Source organism: Schistocerca cancellata, chromosome 4 (genome assembly GCF_023864275.1).
Source record: "Schistocerca cancellata isolate TAMUIC-IGC-003103 chromosome 4, iqSchCanc2.1, whole genome shotgun sequence".
In the NCBI taxonomy this organism is placed as follows: Eukaryota; Metazoa; Arthropoda; class Insecta; order Orthoptera; family Acrididae; genus Schistocerca; species Schistocerca cancellata.
The window spans coordinates 426,988,774-427,011,787 of record NC_064629.1 but is presented as its reverse complement, the minus strand read 5'-3'; positions in this window follow the sequence as shown (position 1 = coordinate 427,011,787).

The window sequence follows — 23,014 nt, the reverse complement described above, 5'->3', positions numbered from 1 at the left end:
TTTTTCACGCCAACGAGAGGAATGCTGCACTTTCTTACTGGACATGGACCATATCCAACATACCTATGTAGGTTTGGGAAGCAGGCTACACCAGCGTGTGACTGTGGTGCAGTGCGGGGCACCCCAGAACATGTGGTGTATGAGTGCCACCTCTTCGATGATGTAGCCCATGAGCTAAGACAACAGCTACCAAACAGTGACACGTACCACTTGTTAAGGCATGACAGCACCTTTGACATCTTAAACAAACTTACAGATGAAATATCAAAAAAGATACTAAAGAACTTTTTAAGGGACAACCACCATCATTAAAGACAAATAACTTTCACCGACTTTGACCTCGTGCACCCTTCCTGTACCGCCGGGTAAGGACTGGCCAGCTGCTTCACGGCTGGAATCCGCCTTGCCCTGGACTAGGAGGGAGGGGTGTACATAAATACCGGACTATGACGCACACCGATTTTGACATTTAATTAGAGTAGAAGTAGAAGATAGGATAATACCTTAGAATAGACTGCAGCGACACCAAGTTAAGGGCCAGCCCAGTGCCAGGGGCATGCCCACTGGGATTAGCTCAGTGGGCCTGGCCAACAACTAGTAGGTTTATAGTAGCACTGGCACACTTGTAACGCTGCAGGTAGCATGTAGTTTCCCCGTAGATTAAGAAGCTTAGAGCCTCATAGCGGTAAGATTAGAGTAAATAATAATAATAACAAAATTACCTGTAGTGTAGAATTAAATAGCTGCATCTTATCTGTATCATTATTAGGACCCACTAATGTAGTTAGGTAGTGGGTTATCATGTATAATGTAATGGATTGAATAAAGAAATTAAAAAAAAAAATCCGCCAATGACCGAACGACAACGGACGGAAGCTTACTCGGAAGATAGACGAGCAGTTCTCGCCCACTTGGTCGTAGACCGTCGTCCAGGGCTGACTTAGACAGGCAACGTCGTTTAGTGAACTCTTAGAAGTGAACAGACAGTTGTTGTAAATTGCATTTGCTATGTATTGTGAAGTTTACCTACGATTATTTGCACTTAGCCATTGAGGGCCTTTTTTGTGTTATATTACGTGTAGTGTTGCAGACTTCATTATTCGAAAAGTCACAAAGATAAGTAAACCCTTTTAACTCATTTTTGGAGTGTTGTAGAACCTTCGTTCCCCAATCCTGTTACCTGATCATGGGGCATAGCTGTGTAATAATGGCAGGGAGAAATTGTCTTAGCGGTGTACTGCACCAGAAGCCGTGAAAGGTTCCCTCTACTTCTTCAGTTTAACACTACGCCCAACAAATTTATTTGCAGGACCTTTGAGTTAATGCCCTAACTTGAAATCTATGTCAATTCTGCTTGGCCCAATGATTGACATTCAAACATATAGTAAAATCATTAAGTATAATTTCTTTTTTCAACATATAATAAAATAAAATAATGAAAGGTTTGTCTACTCTTATAGAAAGCATGTTCTGACTCAAATTTGAATTTTATATAACAAATGGTTTATTCATTAAACATTTCAGATAATTATAAGAACAAAAAAATTCACTTCTTTACACAAATCTTAACGCATCTGATTTTTACACAGCATGAAATTTGGATCAGATTCCACACTGTAAATTAAACGCGTGTGACTTTCTTATTAACAATGTAAAATTTAACGCATCTGACTTTTTATTTAAATTTATCGTTAACGCATCTGACTTTTGTACTAAAACTATGATCTCCTACAGAATGGTTTCTCTTATTACCACAAATGCCCAGTTTTGGATCGGAAGAAAATGATATTCCATAACTGCATCCATTAATCAACATGCACACACAATTACTGCATCAACATATGAACAGAAGAAACGTAAGGATCGAGCCATTAGCAGTTCCGATATTCACCATTCAGTAACTGTCTCTACTCAAAATTATCCCACCGAAAACCAAAATTATCACACATAAATTCCGCGTCTTTTGATCATTCAGTTTAATAGCCACTATTGTACTGTTGCCTACTCCCGACACAAATTCACTCACTGAAATATGAAAACCCTTCCAAAATTACACATACAAAATACACACACTCAAGTTGAACTACTTACTTTGTGGCAGCCAAAATTCATGGCTACGTTATGAGTTTACTAACCTCTTTCCGCGTTTTGCAATATTAATTATTCAGAAAATTTTCCCACGTGACTCTACATTCCAATAAACATGAATAAGCAAGCATTATCTTGACCTGTTTTGCTAAAATTCGACACACGCTTTCACACGAGATACCACGTGTCCTTAACAAAGGATCCACGTTACTAAATGTTTCAAGACTGCAGTTATGTAAGAAAACTGAAAAATTATAGCAGTATTTAATTCCACAGGCATATTTTATGTAGTAGTACACTTCCTACTTACATGCTATAGGTCCCTAGCACTCGTGCCTCCACTGCTCATAAGATTCTTGATCAGCCCCACGTGGTGAGTGCCAGGTGTAAAACTAAGTAAATTGCCACACGCACTTAAATATTTCATTTTTCCTAATGAACTTTCTTGCTCAACAAATTAAGATTAAATTATTCACCGTGAAATTGTTTTAAAACCCCAAAATTGCGAATTACTATCACGAAGCAAAGCAACATTTTTACGTCACCTACTATTGCACATTACCTAGCTAAATAAATTTCGTCCCCCCAAAATATTAATATTACTTTACGTCTAGCTGCAAAAAGAGGGTTGTTCACCTAATGTGAAACCATTAATCGGAACCGCGGGACTGCTACGGTCGCAGGTTCGAATCCTGCCTCGGGCATGGATGTGTGTGATGTCCTTAGGTTAGTTAGGTTTAAGTAGTTCTAAGTTCCAGGGGACTGATGACCACAGATGTTAAGTCCCGTAGTTCTCAGAGCCATTTGAACCATTTGAAACCATTAATCATAAATATAGCATATTTCCCACTCTCAAATCGAGCATCGCTCGACCCATCTGAGAAAAGCGTCCTCTCTCGTCCAAGTCTTCAGTAGCAGCTCCACGACTCCGACCCACGCAACTGTTCTGCTCGCCTGAACGCTCATGGTGGGGGCGGCTCCTAAGCAATCATCAGCTCAGAATTTTGCCGGTTTAAAGTTGCCTGTCAAACCCCCCTTCTACCCAGTGTGAAAGATCCCGCGCTTTGCCTCCCAAAGACGGAAACGTAAGTTTTGCAGACTATCCAACCTTCCTACACCTCGCCACATCCAAAGGCTGAAGTTTCAGAGCTTTCATAATCGCTGCCTATCAACTAGTTGTTCCTTATCGTACACCCACAATCGCTAAATGTCTTTCGATCCTTATTCTCTCCCCAAACATTCTTCCTGCATTTATTTTCATACATTCATTTCTTTCTCCCTCCTGCTGTGGGCACAATAGGATAAGGAAACATAGGAAACAGTGGGCATTCCTAACTTATTCAATCAATAAAAACAGTTCGATTCCTCTGGTCATTATTTTCTAACTTGTTGTTGGTTTGCAGACACCGACAGTAAGTCTGTGCTACTTTAATTAAATGATATTATTACGAACAAAAAATGATATTATTACGATCAAACTCGTGTTCTCAGTAGAAAACGACGATCCATTGCATTAAATATTGTTACATTATTAGAAATATAAGTGAGAGTTGCCATTGCCGAAGACAATGGCCACCTCTCAGCCGTTTTACGAACTCACAAATTCGACCTACTGTAACAACAGTGGCAACTATACGTCAACAGCAGTAACGACGAGGTCTTTACAAAACTGGCGTCGAGGGTTTAAAAAAAATAAACATTTTGGAATTTTTTTGTATATGCATTTTTGAAACACGGTTGTTTTTAAGTGACGTATATTACTTTTGCTGATAATCTATGTACTGCAGCGACACCTGTTGTGCTTGTGGTCGATTCGTCTCATGCATTGGCTATTGACAGTCTTGTGGCGCACTGTGACGTGCAAAGGCATCGCTCATTTCATGTTTTATGTACCTGGAAATTGAACGGAAATATTTTGTGTGTAGCTGGCACAAGATGTTTTTAATAATCTTTATGAAGCTACGTTGTCATTTGGTACTTCTGTGGGTAACGCTGCATTATCTGTATAACAGTTTGTAGCACTCTTGTAATTTTATTGTAAATCTGAAGATGGTAACCTAGTTTTACCGAAACCGGTTATCTACAGTAAAGTTTTTTTATAGGGGTCGAGGCTAAGAAGTTCTTCTTCTCCTAAGTAAACAGACTGACTAAAGCTCATCAAACATACACATAGAAAAAAAAACGTTAATAAAAACCACTACAGATAATGAATCATCAGTCCTGCCGGAAGGGAAACAAATACAGATTTTACTTCGTATTCGTTGCTCTCTGAACTGCACTTTGTAAGGTTTCTAAAAGGGCCGTGAAACTCTGTGTCGTTATTTCTTCTGTGTGATATCAGCTGAGTTATTTAGGTCATTAATGTTAGTTGTAGTTGTAATAGTTTTCCGTGTTGTTGAACCTAAGAAAAGTGTATTTATTTGTTTTGTTTTGTTTCACGCGACTACTACGAGGGCGGTAAGTTATTCTATAGGGGTGCTGTCGTCATGACCCCGTCCAGAGCCGGTCGATACTGACGTCGAGCCGACAGCCAGCCGTCGCGAAGGGAGAACGCCTTGGAAAATTTACCGATATTAGTATCGTATTCTTAAGATGCCGAAATAAACGATGAAATATGATGTAACCACTTCTGTAGAGATGCTCAGATTGTGAACATTAAAATGTGTTTCATGTCATCTGTCTTGCTTTACAGCAGCGCTGGGCGTGTGGGCTGCCCGCAAGCCAGCCAAAAGGAATTGTGGACACGGGTATCGCCACGTGGGGACGCTGCACGTGCATCTCGCCTTCTCTTACTCGCGAACAGGACTGAAAACTGAGAATATACGAACGATAGCTAACGCTCGAGTTTGTAGTCACGTTAGTATTCTTTGCGATGTAATTATTACAGTACAACGATGCAATAAATATTTACTATACAATATAACATGTGCATAGTATTTGCAGAAGTGTAGCCTTATAGACCAATCCTATGTTACCGAAAAGTGTTACCCGATGAAAAAGTAATAATAGCGTATAAAAATTGTGTCGTGTCATGAAGTAAACGAATTAACACTGGTGTGCACGCTTTTATGCGACATCCCGTCACACAAGGCTTTCCACATAAATTATTAGGTTGTAATACAGCAGTGTTGTTAACCTATGTTTGTCACCAAAAGAAAATTTTTTTTTGATTTTCTTTTCCCTCTGCGACCAGCTCGTACTTCATGTGCCACTTCTTTCTGAGCTTGAATGTATCGTTTAAGTTTCGTTCAGATTACACCAGCAGACTATATAAGAAGTTGACCGTTTGCAGTTAGATTGAGGCGCATCACAGCGAGAAAGAAAAAAAAAGAATAATTTTTTCACTGCGTAATGATTTAATGAGTACTCCAGCGCCGCAAAGCAATACATTGCGTAGGCTGACAGCAATTACAAGCCGTACGAAACCTTCCAAATTCTGTCGTTCAGTTCAGCAGAGAAAGGAGGTTGAGGTTGGGGCGCGTTACAGTTGTGGTGTCACCGCCAGACACCACACTTGCTAGGTGGTAGCCTTTAAATCGGCCGCGGTCCGTTAGTATACGTCGGACCCGCGTGTCGCCACTATCAGTGATTGCGGACCGAGCGCCGTCACACGGCAGGTCTAGTCTAGAGAGACTCACTAGCACTCGCCCTAGTTGTACAGCCGACTTTGCTAGCGATGGTTCACTGACTACATACGCTCTCATTTGCCGAGACGACAGTTTAGCGTAGCCATCAGCTACGTCATTTCCTGCGACCTAGCAAGGCGCCATATTCAGTTACTATTCTGAACAGATAAAATTGTGAATCATGTACCGTCAACAGCGACGTTCATCATTAATGGATTAAAGTTAAGTATCAAACTAATTACGTCCGCTTTCTGAATTCTAATTCCTTTTCATGTTCCAGACCTCACGTCAATATAGTTCTTCCCTCCTCACGCCAGCCTGCGTGAACTAAAACGCGTGCATTTCGACCTCCTCTCGTAACACGGTGTTGGCTCTTCTGCCAACACAACAACAGTGGTAAAGAGAAAGAGAATAAATACCACTCTCGTCTACTTAAATTGCTGGCCACAAATACTACACAGATTTAAAGAAATAAGCAAAGAACACATGATTTTTTAAATTAAACAACTATTAACGTGATGGCTGGGTGTTGTGTGCTGTCCTTAGGTTAGTTAGGTTTAAGTAGTTCTAAGTTCTAGGGGACTTATGACCACAGCAGTTGAGTCCCATAGTGCTCAGAGCCATTTGAACCAACTATTAACGTAATACATGTAATCTTACCGAAAAACGTCAGGTTTGGAGCTGGCCTACTACTTATGAAAAAGGAAGAGACATCTATTTTCATCACTCTATCTTTCTCTTTAAATGTTTTTTCACCAGCATCTAAATGTTTAGAGTTAGATTACTTGTCATCAAACGCATTGCTACATCAGATAAACGGTCAGTCACAGTAATCGTAAGATTAGATTTTCTTAATTTTAACAACTGAGGCAGCTCTTCACGAGTGAAGGTCTGGTAAAAGATTTCAGCATTTTCTGCTGTATGGAACTTGCCCGTGAGTACACGACTACGCTGAAAGTCAGTGAGATCTAACTGAATTTCAGGAAGCGCACTTTCAACGTCCCCTGCAAAATGAGTTGCTAAAACACTAAAATAAAGTTCAAATCGATTTAAGTCACTAAATCTAATACCATAGTTTTGTAACAAAGCCTAGAACACCGTAACAAGTTTATCAAAATGTTCGCGCAACGTCTCCTTTTCAGAATTTATTTTATTTATAACTAGTACAACATTTGAAAAGTGCGCAAATGGCGTTTCTAAAAGTTGCTTTATCCAGAACAGCAATTTCCTTTTAAAACCTAATTCCGCTGTAAAAAAACATCGGTAATTAGTATATGTCTACCCTGCAAAGCTGTTCTCAAGACATTCAGTTGTTTTGTAAGGTGAGTTATAAATGCAAGATCTAATTTCCACTGGAGGTCATCAAACGTTTTTACTAGTGTTCCTTTCAAGTCCATGATTAATGCTATGTCTTTACATAAGCGAGAAAAACGTCCTAAAACAACACCTAGACTTAACCAGCGTACTTCACAAAACTACGGCACATCGACATAATGACACCTCAAATCTACCAGAAACGATTTAAAATGCCGGTGTCCCAAACCGTGTGACCTCAGTCTCTTAACTGTCGTCACAATGTCGTAAATGACGCCACTTATTTTGGCACATTTTGACAGTATATTAACTCGGTGCAGGATGCAGTGCATCGCTGGCATTTCCACCTGGATGCCAACTTAATTTCATCTCGTTCCTTATCAAAGCAACGACACAAGACTTTTGACCAATCATTGCAGGAGCTCCATCTGTTGCAATCAATGAAAGTATTTCCCAACAAAGCTCATATGTATGTATGTATGCATGTATTGAACTGGGGACTTAGAAACAACGGAGAGGCTTCGTCCCCGCCGTAGCCCTCAGTGGTACACAAGTACACAACAGGCTACAGCAGTCCACTCACCCCACCACCGCCCCACCCCGAACCCAGGATTATTGTGTGGTTTGCCCCCAGTGAACCCATCCCCCCCCCCCCCCATCCGAACGTCTCATTCCAGACGAGTGTAACCCCAATGTTTGCGTGGTAGAGTAATTATGGTGTACGCGTATGTGGAGGCAGTGTTTGCGCAGCAATCGTCGACATAGTGTAACTGAGGCGGAATAAGGGGAATCAGCTCGCATTTGCCGAGGCAGTTGGAAAACCGCCTTAAAAACCATCCACAGACTGGCCGGCACACCGGACCTCGAAACTAACTAGCCGGGCGGATTCTCGGGAAGCAGTGTGTTCGACCGCGCGGCTAGCCAGGCGGGCTTAAGCTCATATATGTCAACAATGTTTCCTAAGCAAGACAATACGTCGTCGGCCGTAGTATCATTCACTGTCATTAAATCAAGGAGTCCCTCCATGAAGTTGAGCTTGGCGTCAACACCTCTCTCAAATACAGCAAGCTGAGCAACATTCCTTACATACATGCTTTCTTACAGAGCCACAGCAAAAAATTCTTTACTCTTGTGTTTTGCTTGCGTTTCCACATCGTTTGCCATTTCTTCGATGCGTCTGCAAACTATTCTCCGTGAAAGAGGAACTGCTTCGAAAATCGAAAGAGTCGCTGGACATAAGACTGTTGCGGCAGCAACAAAATGCTCTTTAACAGATTCTCTATCGATGAGAGACGCGCTATCTTGGCTACTTTAAGAGCTGTGTGGTATGTCATCACTATGGATGATATATTTCTCTTCCCGTAAATACGTTAGAAGGAAGAGGTAAAATTGAGGGCAAGCCGGCATAATGCTTTATAAATAATAGCAACATTTTCAAGGAATGAAGCGCCAAAGAAACTGGTATAGGCCTGCCTATTTAAATACAGATATATGTAAACAGGCAGAATACGGCGCTGTGGCCGACAACACCTATATAAGACAAGAGTCTGGTGCAGTTGTAAGATCGGTCACTGCTGCTACAATGGCAGTTTTTCAAGATTTCACGAGTTTGATCTTGGTGTTATAGTCGGCACACGAGCGATGTGACACAGCATCTTCGAGGTAGCGATGAAGAGGGGATTTTCCCGTTCGACAGTTTCACGAGAGTACCGTGAATATTAAGAATCCGGTAAAACAGCATATCTCCGACATCGCTGCGGCCGGATAAAGATCCTGCAAGAACGGGACTAACAACGACTGAAGACAATCGTTCAACGTGACGGAAGTGCAACCCTTCCGCAAATTGCTGCAGATTTCAATGCTGGGCCATTAACAAACTTCAACGCGCGAATCATTCAACGATACATCATCGATGTGGCCTTTCGGATCCGAAGGCCCGCTCGTGTACCCTTGATGACAGCACGACACAAAGCCTTACACCTAGCCTGGGCCCGTCAACACCGACGATGGAGTGTTGATGACTAGAAACATGTTGCCTGGTCGGACGAGTCTTGTTTCAAATTGTATCGAGCGGATGGACGTTTATGAGTATGGAGACAACCTCATGAATACATGGAGCCTGCATGTCCGCAGGGTACTGTTCAAGCTGATAGTGGCTCTGTAATCGTGTAGGGCGTGTACAGTTGGAGTGATATGGGACACCTGATACGTCTATATACGACTCTGATAGGTGACGCGTATTTAAGCATCTTGTCTGATCACCTGCATCCATTCATGTCGATTGTGCATTCCGACGGACTTGCGCAATTCCAGCAGGACAATGCGACACCCCACACGTCCAGAATTGCTACAGAGTGGCTCCAGGAACACTCTTCTGAGATTAAACTCTTCCGCTGGTCACCAAACTCCCCAGACATGAACATTATTGAGCTATCTGGGATGTCTTGCGACGTGCTGTTCAGAAGAGATCTCCACCTCCTCGTACTCTTACGGATTTATGGACAGCCATGGCGGATTCATCGTGTCTATACCCTCCAGAACTAGTTCAGACAGTAGTCGAGTCCATGCCACGTCGTGCAGTGGCACATCTGCGTGCTCGCAGGGGCCCTACTCGATATTAGGCAGGTGTACCAGTTTCTTTGGCTCTTCAATGTACATGAACTTTCTTCTTTTTCTCTCTTCTGTTTTAGTATTCCTTTCCTCAGTATCCAAAGTGATCATGAACTTCTCATGAAGGAATAGAAAACCCAGCTTCACGTTGTACTTCTTCCACACTGATGTAATAGCATTACAAAACAGACACTGAGGGCCGGGTATGTGTTTCAATAAAAAAGTAATCAGATTACCAATGCGGCTTGACGTGTAGGGATTCCACCAATTTTCGTTTTGCGGATCGTAACTCCAAGTCAGACACTTCTCTCTCATTAATTTTGTCTTCCGAAAAACGCTAAAGATACCGGGTGATCAAAAAGTCAGTATAAATTTGAAAACTGAATAAATCATGGAATAATGTAGATAGAGAAGTACAAATTGACACACATACTTGTAATGAAATGTGGTTTTATTAGAACCAAAAAAATACAAACGTTTAATAAATGTCCGACAGATGGCGCTTCATCTGATCATAATAGTAATAATTAGCATAACAAAGTAAGACAAAGCAAAGATGATGTTCTTTACAGGAAATGCTCAATATGTCCACCATCATCCCTCAACAATAGCTGTAGTCGAGGAATAATGTTGTGAACAGCATTGTAAAGCATGTCCGGAGTTACGGTGAGGCATTGGCGTCGGATGTTGTCTTTCAGCATCCCTAGAGATGTCGGTCAATCACGATACACTTGCTACTTCAGGTAACCCCAAAGCCAATAAACCTGGGAGGCCAAGCATGACGAAAGTGGCGGCTCAGCACACGATCATCACCAAACGATGCGCTCAAGAGATCTTTAACGCGTCTAGCAATATGGGGCGGAGCGCCATCCTGCATAAACATCGTACTTTCCAACAGGTGTTTATCAGCCAGACTGGGGATGATGCGATTCTGTAACATATCGGCGTACCTCTTACCTGTCACGGTAGCAGTTACAAAACCAGAATCACGCATTTCCTCGAAGAAAAAAGGTCCGATAACGGTAGATGTGGTAAATCCAACCCATACCGTGACTTTCTCGTCGTGCAAAAGGGTTTCCACGACAGTTCTAGGATTTTCGGTAGCCCAAATTCTGCAGTTGTGGGCGTTGACAGACCCTAGGAGCGTGAAATGAGCTTCGTCGGTCCACAACACGTTACTCAACCAATCGTCATCTTCCGCCATCTTTTGAAACGCCCACACCTCAAATGCCCTCCGCTTCACTAAATCGCCAGGTAACAGTTCATGATGCCGATGGATTTTATACGAATAGCATCGGAGGGTACGCCTAACTGCCAATCAAACAGTAGTGTATGGATCCCGCTACAGTCTCCATTTCTTCCTGAACTGCCTCAGAAGCATTGCGCCTTGTGCTCGGTCGGCTACTACGGGGTCTATCGTCTAAACAACCCGTGGCTTCTAACTTCGAAATCATTCTCGCCACAGCTGCATTTGTCAACGGACCTTTACCCGTTCGAATCCCCTTCCAATGGCGATAGAATCGTAATGCTGAACTAGCACATTCCCCATTCAGATAATACAGCTTCACTAAAAGCGCCTTTTCAGGTAACGTCAACATGCTGCGACTGCTGGCGCATCTGATTCTCTCTCTCTCTCTTTTTTTTTTCTTTTTGTGATTTTAAACACCTTATACAAAGGCGGGCTGTCAGCAGCACAGTACGCTGCTCTTCAGCCTTGAGTTGACAATAAGTAGTACATATAGGTGGCACAGAGAATACAAGCAAAACGGCGGGCAAAAAATGTAGACACTAAAAAACAAAAAAACATGGAGCCGTTCACGCTGGACGAGAAACATCACCAACACTAGTTGACACGGCGCACATAACATGGATGATGGCGACGGCACACGTGAACAGTGGTGGCGTGACGGCGAACAAACACTAAACACAAACGAAGGCACATACACGAGACACTGATGGCGAAGATCTCGGGCGCGCGAATGTTCACTGAGCGTGTGCGAGTCCTGATTCTCTCTCTCATTACAGCTCCTTTTATACGCGATTGTCATGCGCAGTCACTGACGTTTTGCTGTCCAGCGCCATCTGTCGGACATTTCGTGAACTTTGTTTTTCTTTGGTTGTAATAAAACCCCATGTCATTCCAAGCATGTGTGTCAATTTTTACCTCTCTATCTACATTATTCCGTGGTTTATTAGGTTTTAGAAATTATACTGACTTTTTGATCACCCGGTACTTCAACACCGACGACATGAAGTAACCAGGTCTGTCTGGCCGCGCGCAGCAGTAACTAAACGAGCGATGTTCAGGCACTACGGCCGGCAATAAACGCGGGCAGTTGGCTACATGCCTAGCAACGGACCATACGTCGCTGTAACTGCTCGGCAGTCAACGGTCGTGACGTCATCGCGACCGCCGGCTTTCGGCTGCTGCGGAAGCAGTCTGGCAGCCGGGCCGCGACAGCTTGGTCTGTGACAACTGTAGTAAGTTACGACGCGCAATGTCGAAGAAAGGTTTTCACAGTGACGACGAAGACCAGTCAGTGGAGTACGTGAGCTGACATTCTATATTGTATGATCATAAGCATACGGATTTCAGTAATGTGGTGACGAAGGGTAAAGTGTGGATGAATGTAGGTGAAGCAATGAAAAAAGGTGGTAGGTTTTTCTGCATATACACATTTTTATATTTATATTTTTTCTGCTACTCTGACACGTAATTTTACAAAATTGAAGCTAGAACAATACCTTCCTCCTTTCTGTCGCCAAACAACTACGGCAATAGTAGTTATGAGCAGCAACAGTAAGTTATTTCCTTTATTAGAAACTTAGTTCTTTTCCCCGTAGTAACCATTGGCTTGTAACTTCACAGAAGTAATTCTTGAATGTATCTCGTACTTGAAACCCTTCACCTTGGTAGAATCCCCCTGTCCGAGGCAACGGAGTAATGTTTCGTGGTAAATTCACGTCATGGTGAAGTTCATTAAAAGGTCGTTCTCTTCTGTCTAAAATAGGCAACCCAGAGGAGACTCTGTAGACAGCAACCATCTGTAACGAGTTTATCATGTGTTACGTTGTAGGTACACATTTGCGTAAAACACCCGAGATACCTGACACAAAAGTCCAAAAGCATTTTCAGAAACTCGGCGCGCTCGTGACAATTTATAGTTGAAGGTAGCTTTTGATTTATCTTGCTGGAAAACCGAGCGAGTGTAAAACTTAACAACATGCTTTTACAAGCGGAATGCCTCGTCACAAACTATAGCAAATGGGACCTTGATTTCAGTCAATGGAAGCTCTTCAAAATGGTTCAAATGGCTCTGAGCACTATGGGACTTAACATCTGAGGTCATCAGTACCTTAGAACTTAGAACTACTTAAGCCTAACTCACCTAAGGACGTCACACACGTCCATGCCCGAGGTAGGATTCGAACCTGCGACCGTAGCGGTCGCGCGGTTCCAGACTGAAGCGCCTAGAACCGCTCGACCACACCGGCCGGCGGAAGCTCTTCATCTGCTCAGAATACGTCCCCATTGCCGAGTTATTAAATATGTCACTGTCTCGTTTCTTCCCGTATGAACCGACGTTTACCGCAACGAATTTACAGTTCGAATCAGTCAATGCCAGAAGTACTATTGAGAAGTAGCCTTCTTAATTCCAGTAAAGAGACCCGCTTTTTCCAGAACACCGTATCCTTACACGTTTCTCATCAATAGCAGCACAACAGTTCGGGAAAGCTCAAAGATTGTAGAATTTTTTCGCACTTTTCCGTAAAGACTCTCGTGATGGTGGAGGCAGGAAGATAGGTACCGAGTGTTTGCACATAGCTTCTGATGTTTCACGAACTATGGTGCTCACGTAGCTTGGTGATATCCGAAAACCATACCCAAGGGACACGAAACCCTCTCCTGTAGCTAGACATCTGTAACACAAACATAACTATTATTAATACATGAAACACAAATAATACGTGTTTTGCTAATTGCACAAGTTAAAAAAGTAACTTTCTGTTTTAGGTAACCAGTGTTAAAAGAAGCGGAAAGACATCGGAGATTACTAATGGAAAACAGTTCGAAAAGTACAATTGCAGAGAGGTTCTGTAGCACCAGGTTCATCAAAAAAACGGGCGTTGTTCAACAGACAAACTTTTTTGAGAGACGTATAAAGGGAACGGTCCTCTTTTTGTAGTGTCCCGCTACAGAATGCAACAAATGTTGAAGGACTGCCATCTGATGAAGAGGGACAAAATGCTGATGAAACAGAGTGTGACACTTGACAAGCCATTGCTTCCTTGTCCTCTGGTGACACAGCTACTGCCAACTCTTCCTTCTCAGTTCGCAGATCGAGGAAAACCCATTGGGATTCGGTCAACAAAAGATACCAACAACTGTTGGAATTGCTGCAGCACTTGGCTGAGAAGCAGGAGCCCCACGATGATGTGGGACTATTTATGAGAAGCATCGCAGCGTCCATTAGGAAACTGCCACGTCACCTCATTAATAAATCGGATACTGACATTTTAAGTTATGTTGCGTGACCTGAATGCTCTTCGTAATCATCTCTTGTTCCTCCAGCTGTCACCATCAGTCATTCCAGCTCTTCTTCCCTTCCATCTGCGCTCGAATGAACTTCACAACCGTTAGATGTTTCGTCGGTTGGAGACGATGGGTACACTTTCACCCCATTAATAAACGTCGAACCACAGGCAGGTGATGCTGTTACCAATTTTGAAAATAATTACTAATAATGCTGTGCCCTCGCCAATGGACGCAACCGGATCTGGCAAGCTGAGACAGTTTCCGACTGGTGCCGCTTTGAAGTTCGCCGCCAGCCACAAGCGCGGCCCAATCAGGAGTCTCCGCGCCGCCATGGACTTCCGCTGTGTGATGAGCGGCGGCCACAGGCAGCAACAGGGTTTCATGTTCGGCGTTGGAGTACGACGGTTCCAGTACGGAGTTCCAGGGTTGCTGCTCGTAGCTGCAGTTCCTAGTGGAGATCAGCCCCCGAGCCTTAGTCTACAAGTGATGTTGCCTATAGCCAGTGCTTTTTTTCTAAAAAAAGTTTGAGGGTACTCCGACATTGGAAATAATGCAGCGAAAATTACTTATAACTGAAGCATTGGATACCACCCGTCTGCTTTTATTTTAGCCATGACGTCATCAACGTGTCGAACTACAAAAAAAAATGGCGTCAGACTCTTCAGCTGACTTAACGCAAAGAAACCATTTCTTCTTTTCTGGAACCACCTGAAGATGACACAGGTACTGTAGCCCAAGGCTGTGCACTGTTCATGCCTTGTTTATTTCTTTGTACGCCTAAACTTCCTACTTCTTTGCAAATTCTGCAGCCAAGTTTTTTGCTTGAAGCGATCAACCAGTCATTTTCCCCACAAAATGTGATTTCTTGTTCCAAAGTCCAACATTCAGGACGATCATGTAATTTCCTATCATGCACTCGTTCGTTCATTGCATCTTCACACATAGATTCAGTGCTCAGGTTTACAGTTTCACTTTCGTCATCCACTGATGTTGAACTTCCTGGCTTTTCACTCGCACACGAATTATTGACAGTTTTTGGTTTTTTAAATGCAGAAGATTAAGTAAAATAATTTGTTAGTTTTCTGCTCATCTCTCGCCTCCAACTTAACTTATAGGTTGCAACGAAAGACAGGACACACTGTAAAACTTCGCACAACCGACAAGAACGGAACAGCAAACGCAAACGAATAAAGAACAACAAAAGAAAGATAGCAATGAATCGAGAAGGATCAGCGGGACCGTAGAGACATCTATCTGTAGTTCGGCGTTTGAGCGTACGCATATCCGTTTAGCATTACCATCGCCCACTATTAGCGGGCGAGGACACTACATGCTTGTCGAACTGGCTGCCAGCGATTCAGTTGTCGAGAACGTTTGCCGCAGCTTCGAAATGCTTGAAACAATGACATCGCTTTTCCCTCCAAAAACTGCACTGATTTCGTTCGTATTGGAATTACCAACACAAAAAAATGAAATAAAATATTACCGTCCGTGACATAAATCTTTGGCACTCTTCCAAGTTCTCAACATCGTAAAAGATTACTTTGTCGACGAAAAAGTTTAGGGGTACGCATCCGCCAGCGTTCCCCCAGAAAAACAGCACTGCCTATAGCCTTCACATACGGACAAGTGTGTAGTACAGTGATTGACGGTGTGGCACCCACGACGGACATAGTCTTATTGACACTATTCAGTAACGCACGCCTTGACAGGCAACTGCTTAGTTGTATCTGTGTGCAAGTACATCCAGCAAATTGCTGTGCAACTATAGTTAAGCATCGCAGCGCAATTAAATGTATATTTGTGTGTCAGTAATTTGTTTGCTCTGTCACAGTTCCTCCGCCCACTTCGGAGCACCTGAACCTAATATCACGTGTGCAAACCGTTCTACCCAGACGATCCGTACACACCAAATAATAACATAAACGCAATGTAAAAATAATGTAAAAACAAACAACAAACTGTAGAAGCACTGAGTCATTTCCATATAAACCTACTATTTTCATAGAATTTTGTCTTATTTCATAGAAACGCAAAATTACCCACTTTAAACCGATGTTGATGAATACGTACGTTTTTATACAGCTACTTACTGTAAAGTCACTGCCATTGTTTCATCAGCATCTATTGGAGTTTGCTCTGCGCTGGTAACAGTTCCTGCTACATATTCTTTCACCAGGCTTTAAAAAATTCGAACTGAGATGGATTAAGCCTAAAAAAATTTCTGAACCTCCTTTCATAGTTTCACAAGTGGCTGATTAATAAGGTAGCATAAATTACTTCTCTTTTCTGTGTTTGGAAAATGCTGTGAGAGCAAGAGCTTGTAACCATTATCAAGAGTTCCTCTTCCTCTTCTTCCTTGTCCACCAAAAATCTGGAATGGTATTAGCGTCCATGTTGCGAACTGGCGTGCGCAGTCCTTTCACAGAGGCAACACAGTGAGTGGCGTGGCCGCTGCGGTGGGCAGTTTCAACGAAGTACTCAGGCAGTGACGGTCGGCAGTTACGGCTGGCAGTTTCTGCCGGCCGCTACGGCGGGCAGTCGCAGCGGGGAGCAGTGGGGTGGGGGGGGGGGGGGGAACTGCTGGCTAACAGCGCCCGCGGGCAAGCACTACGGGCGCTCTAAGGGCGGCCGCACTTTCAACAGCACGCCTGCTTTCAACTGCTGACAAAGCTAAAGCACTTGAAATGATTTCTGAAGAATATTCCCAAATTATCGGGCTCTAAACCGAAAAAGTTCAATGATTTGAGACTGCATATTCAAGACTGATTAATCAAAAATTCAAAATGGTTCAAATGGCTCTGAGCACTATGGGACTCAACTGCTGAGGTCATTAGTCCCCTAGAACTTAGAACTAGTTAAACCTAACTAACCTAAGGACATCACACACATCCATGCCCGAGGCAGGATTCGAACCTGCGACCGTAGCGGTCTCGCGGTTCCAGACGACTGATTAATCCTTCAAACTGATTGCAAGTTGTTCGCAGCTCGTAGTCGTGCGGTAGCGTTCTCGCTTCCCGCGCCCGGGATCCCAGGTTCGATTCCCGGCGGGGTCAGGGATTTTCTCTGTCTCGTGATGACTGGGTGTTGTGTGATGTCCTTAGGTTAGTTAGGTTTAAGTATTTCTCAGTTCTAGGGGACTGATGACCGTAGATGTTAAGTCCCATAGTGCTCAGAGCCATTTGAACCATTTTTTTGATTGCAAGTTCATTCAACATAGGAAGATAATACGAGTTTCAGAGAAGGATAATAATATGTCATTAATGTAAAAACGAGAAAAGGTGGTTGTTATTTACTGTAATATCTCTGACTAGAAACATTTATTCGAGAGCACCGTTGATGAGTTTCAGATCGTAATGTGGAATCACGGGCTTTACTTAAACTGTGAATTCTAAGGCCGAACAATCGAGATAACTTGAGGCACTGAACATTCAAGAGACAGAATGAGATTTTCACCTGCAGCGGAGTGTGCGCTGATATGAAACTTCCTGGCAGATTAAAATTGTGTGCCCGACCGGGGGGGGGGGGGGGGGGGGGGGTAGAGCACTTGCCCGCGAAAGCAAAGGTCCCGAGTTCGAGTCTCGGTCGGGCACACAGTTTTAATCTGCCAGGAAGTTTCATTCAAGAGACAGTTCGTAACGTATTTTTATTGAGATTGCAATACCAATCAGTACTTCTGGAAACTGTTAATTGAGACTTACGTGTAATGGTCTTCATTGACAGTTATGAATGTGGAAAAGCTCTTCAGCACTCGTTAGATTAGCCAAAGTGACGAGTGGCCGAATTCAAGTTAGGGAACTTAGCGGGTCGCGTATTGTCAACGCCTGAAGTTCAGGTTTGTGTAAAATTGTTATTTAAGGTCAGATTTAAAGTGACGGTGGCATGTAGGGCTTTTGTTTCTTTTTTTTATTTCTGAATTTCCGTTTTCTGAGGGGGTGGTAGTCTTTAATGGCCCTCTCGCACTTACATGAATAAAAAAAGTGTTTTGAAATACCTAAAAACAATAAATTCAAGTTCTCTTGGGTTAACTAAAACCTTACGTGTAGTCAGTTAGTAGCTGGTGTGTGTGCATATATATTTTGTGAGAAAAGCAATCTTAATAACGCTTTGCAGGACACAAGCATACGATGATATTTGTAAGCGTTGCCTGATCAAAAAGGTTCATCAGTCGAGTCGATCTACAGTAAATATACAGAGGTCAGGTATGTTAAACAGTTAAAACGATTTCATTGATGGAAAGAGTGTCCTAAGTAACCTTGGTTTGAATGGAAGTTGTCGAAATTTATTACGGAAAAGTCAATGATTACACCGATAACAGAGAAGGATACATCTGTGGAGTACGTGACGTCGTGTTATTTACATAGCAACGCAGAGCTAAGCGGAAAGACATTTAGTGGCAGCATAAACTATTTTGATTCTTATCGGTATTGGGGTACGAGTCTTAATACAAACTGGTCATAACACAACGATATATGGAATAGAAATTTTGTAAGTAATTAAAAGGTTACAAGACTTTTCCAGAGATAATATAGTGCGTTGTGAGAATTTCGTTGTATGAGGAGAACAATTGCAAGCTAGATGTGACTTTTATCTAGACATAATAAAAACAGGTACTGTATTTAAAGAGGTTTGACGCTTTGATTCGACCCGTAGTACGATAACGGGAGTTGTTAGCGTAATTGGCCTATCTCGTAAGTACTGCTTGATATTGGTGGTCATTGTCATTAGAATGTTCGGATGTGTCTATTCGTAGTATAATCGTGTCATTGTTCGATCACGACGTTGTGCATAGGAAGGGTGCTGTCTATCATTATTTGATATTCGAGCCGGCTTTATAGTCAGTGGTTGAAGTTGCTGCAGTAGTAACTATACTAAGGTTGATCTGCCTTCAATTTGTCCCTTGAGAGTGTGATTACGGTACGAGCTAACTTCGAGTAGTTGCCACGCGCTCCGCTACGACTGGAATCTTCTGAAATATGATAGACTTCCACAGTCCTAACATCGACTGTAAAATTAAAACTGTACCAAATTAAAGCTGTAGTGGTCTGTTGGTGCACCCAAGTATTTTGAGCGGTAGGAAGTCATACATCAACGGCATAGCGGCGTTGGTACAGTGAGATCCGTTGTCATGTGAGTTCGATCTTGGGTACCGCAAGTCAGCGCGTTACAGACTCCCAATTTCGGCAAAACCCTCGGTGCCACGCACACACCTTTGTACAGTACGTTAAAAATGTACCTGTAAGAGACTCCGAGAATCCAACAGCTGAGAGATGCCTCGCTGTTACTCTAGCGTCTAGATGACAGAGAGATAGAAAAACCAATTAAAATCGCTCAAAAGAGGAAAGGCCGCTGGACCTGATGGGATACCAGTTCGATTTTACACAGAGTACGAGAATGAACTTGCCCCCCTTCTAGCGGCGGTGTACCGTAGGTCTCTAGAAGAGCGTAGCGTTCCAAAGGATTGGAAAAGGGCGCAGGTCATCCCCGTTTTCAAGAAGGGACATCGAACAGATCTGCGGAACTATAGACCTATATCTCTAACGTCGATCAGTTGTAGAATTTTGGAACACATATTATGTTCGAGTATAATGACGTTTCTGGAGAGGTTGTAACAATGGAAAATTGTACTGAAATGCAGGAGGATCCGCAACGAAATGACGCATGGTGCAGGGAATGGCAATTGAATCTCAATGTAGACAAGTATAATGCGCTGCGAATACATAGAAAGAAAGATCCTTTATCATTTAGCTACAATACAGCAGGTCAGCAACTGGAAGCAGTTAATTCCATAAATTATCTGGGAGTAGGCATTAGGAGTGATTTAAAATGGAATGACCATATAAAGTTGATCGTCGGTAAAGCAGATGCCAGACTGAGATTCATTGGAAGAATCCTAAGGAAATGCAATCCGAAAACAAAGGAAGTAGGTTACAGTACACTTTTTCGCCCACTGCTTGAATACTGCTCACCGTTGTGGGATCCGTACCAGATAGGGTTGATAGAAGAGATAGAGAAGATCCAACGGAGAGCAGCGCGTTTCGTTACAGGATCATTTAGTAATCGCGAAAGCGTTACGGAGATGATAGATAAACTCCAGTGGAAGACTCTAGAAGGGAGACGCTCAGTAGCTCGGTACGGGCTTTTGTTGAGGTTTCGAGAACATACTTTCACCGAGGAGTCAAGCAGTATATTGCTCCCTCCTACGTATATCTCGCGAAGAGACCATGAGGATAAAATCAGAGAAATTACAGCGCACACAGAGGCATACCGAGAATCTTTCTTTCCACGAACTATACAAGACTGGAATAGAAGAGAGAACCGATAGAGGTACTCAAAGTACCCTCCGGAGTATGGATGTAGATGTAGATGTAGCGTCCGAAGGCAGGCAACACCTTTGACACCTCTTAGGAGGGGTATCGAAGTGGTTGCCTGCGCTCAGACACCAGGGCAGCCACGAGGCACCACTGAGCTGAATGGGTGTCGATGTCTCTGGCAGGTAATTTTAACGTACTCTACAAAGGTGAGTGGATGGCACCGAGGGTGTAGCCGGACTGGGGAGTCATAGGGGTACCCTTTGACGTTTTATTCAAGCACGTCTAAATGTTACATTCCTCTGTGATCACGCCACAGGACAGCGTGAAGGAGTAGGGTTGAAAAACCATAAACTCTGTGTGATATTTCGAATCACGTCAGATTTCGTAGAATACTTTTGAATGGTCCTCAGTGGTTCCACGCTGTATACCAGAGTACATAATTGCTGTCGTACTAAACACCAAAGTAGCCAGATCACGTTCAGTGGGGTTGTAGCCCCACAGTGCCGTTAGAGTAGGACTGAAACGTCCGGTGGGGAGGGGTGTGAGTCCGCAGTGTCGAAAGTTGTGAAGAATGTCGTGCAGTTGTTGCTCAATGAACAGCGAAGTGTGTGGCGATCAACGCCCCGAAGGAACTGGTGGTTTCGTTTACGTCCTTTATACCACCACCTGAGGTCTTTTCGTGCCGATTCTGATAGGCGGTGTATCTGAAATATATTTCTCGGCTAACCGTACACTTTTGCACCATTACAGAATAAGGTTATAGGTAACTTTGAGCCAAATTTCAAACTTATGCTTCGCAGTGGGAGACAATTACAGGGTTTCGCAAGAATGATAATTTTTTCTATTTTGAATAGTGAGTTCATTTGTAACCAAAGAGCATTCAGATGGTATCGTTTAGGTTAAAAGTAACTTAATTAGAATGCCCCCCCCCCTCCAAAGTACCATGGACCTTGCCGTTGGTGGGGAGGCTTGCGTGCCTCAGCGATACAGATAGGCGTACCGTAGGTGCAACCACAAAGGAGGGGTATCTGTTGAGAGGCCAGACAAACGCGTGGTTCCTGAAGAGGGGCAGCAGCCTTTTCAGTAGTTGCAGGGGCAACAGTCTGGATGATTGACTGATCTGGCCCTGTAACACTAACCAAAACGGCCTTGCTGTGCTGGTACTGCGAACGGCTGAAAGCAAGGGGAAACTACAGCCGTAATTTTTCCCGAGGGCATGCAGCTTTACTGTATGGTTAAATGATGATGGCGTCCTCTTGGGTAAAATATTCCGGAGGTAAAATAGTCCCCTATTCGGATCTCCGGGCGGCGACTACTCAAGAGGACGTCATTGTCAGGAGAAAGAAAACTGGCATTCTACGGATCGGAGCGTGGAATGTCAGATCCCTCAATCGGGCAGGCAGGTTAGAAAATTTTAAAAAGGGAAATGGATAGGTGAAATTTAGATATAGTGGAAATTAGTGAAGTTCGGTGGCAGGAGGAACAAAACTTTTGGTCAGGCGAATACAGGATCATAAATACAAAATCAAATAGGGGTAATGCAGGTGTAGCTTTAATAATGAACAGGAAAATAGGAGTGCGGGCAAGCTACTACAAACAGCATAGTGAACGCATTATTGTGGCCAAGATAGACACGACGCCCACGCCTACTACAGTAGTACAAGTTTATATGCCAACTAGCTCTGCAGATGACGAAGAAATTGAAGAAATGTATGATGAAATCAAAGAAATTATTCAGATAGTGAAGGTAGATGAAAATTTAATAGTGATGGGTGACTGGAATTCGGTAGTAGAAAAAGGGAGAGAAGGAAACGTAGTAGGTGAATATGGATTGGGGCTAAGAAATGAAAGAGGAAGCCGCCTGGTAGAATTTTGCACAGAGCATAACTTAATCATAGCGAACACTTGGTTCACGAATCATAAAAGAAGGCTGTATACAGGGAAGAAGCCTGGAGATACTGACAGGTTTCAGATAGATTATGTAATGGTAAGACAGAGATTTAGGAACCAGGTTTTAAATTGTAAGACACTTCCAGGGGCAGATGTGGACTCTGACCACAATCTATTGGTTATGAACTGTAGATTAAAACTGAAGAAACTGCAAAAAGGTGGGAATTTAAGGAGATGGGACCTGGATAAACTGACTAAACCAGAGGTTATACAGAGTTTCAGGGATAGCATAACGGAGAAATTAACAGGAATGGAGGAAAGAAATACAGTAGAAAAAGAATGGGTAGCTTTGAGGGATGAAATAGTGAAGGCAGCAGAGGATCAAATAGGTAAAAAGACAAGGGCTGGTAGAACTCCTTGGGTAACAGAAGAAATATTGAATTAATTTATGAAAGGAGAAAATATAAAAATGCAGTAAATGAAGCAGGCAAAAAGGAAAACAAACGTCTCAAAAATGATATCGACAAGAAGTGCAAAATGGCTAAGCAGGGATGGCTAGAGGACAAATGTAAGGATGTAGAGGCTTAACTCACTAGGGTAAGATAGATACTGCCTACAGGAAAATTAAAGAGACC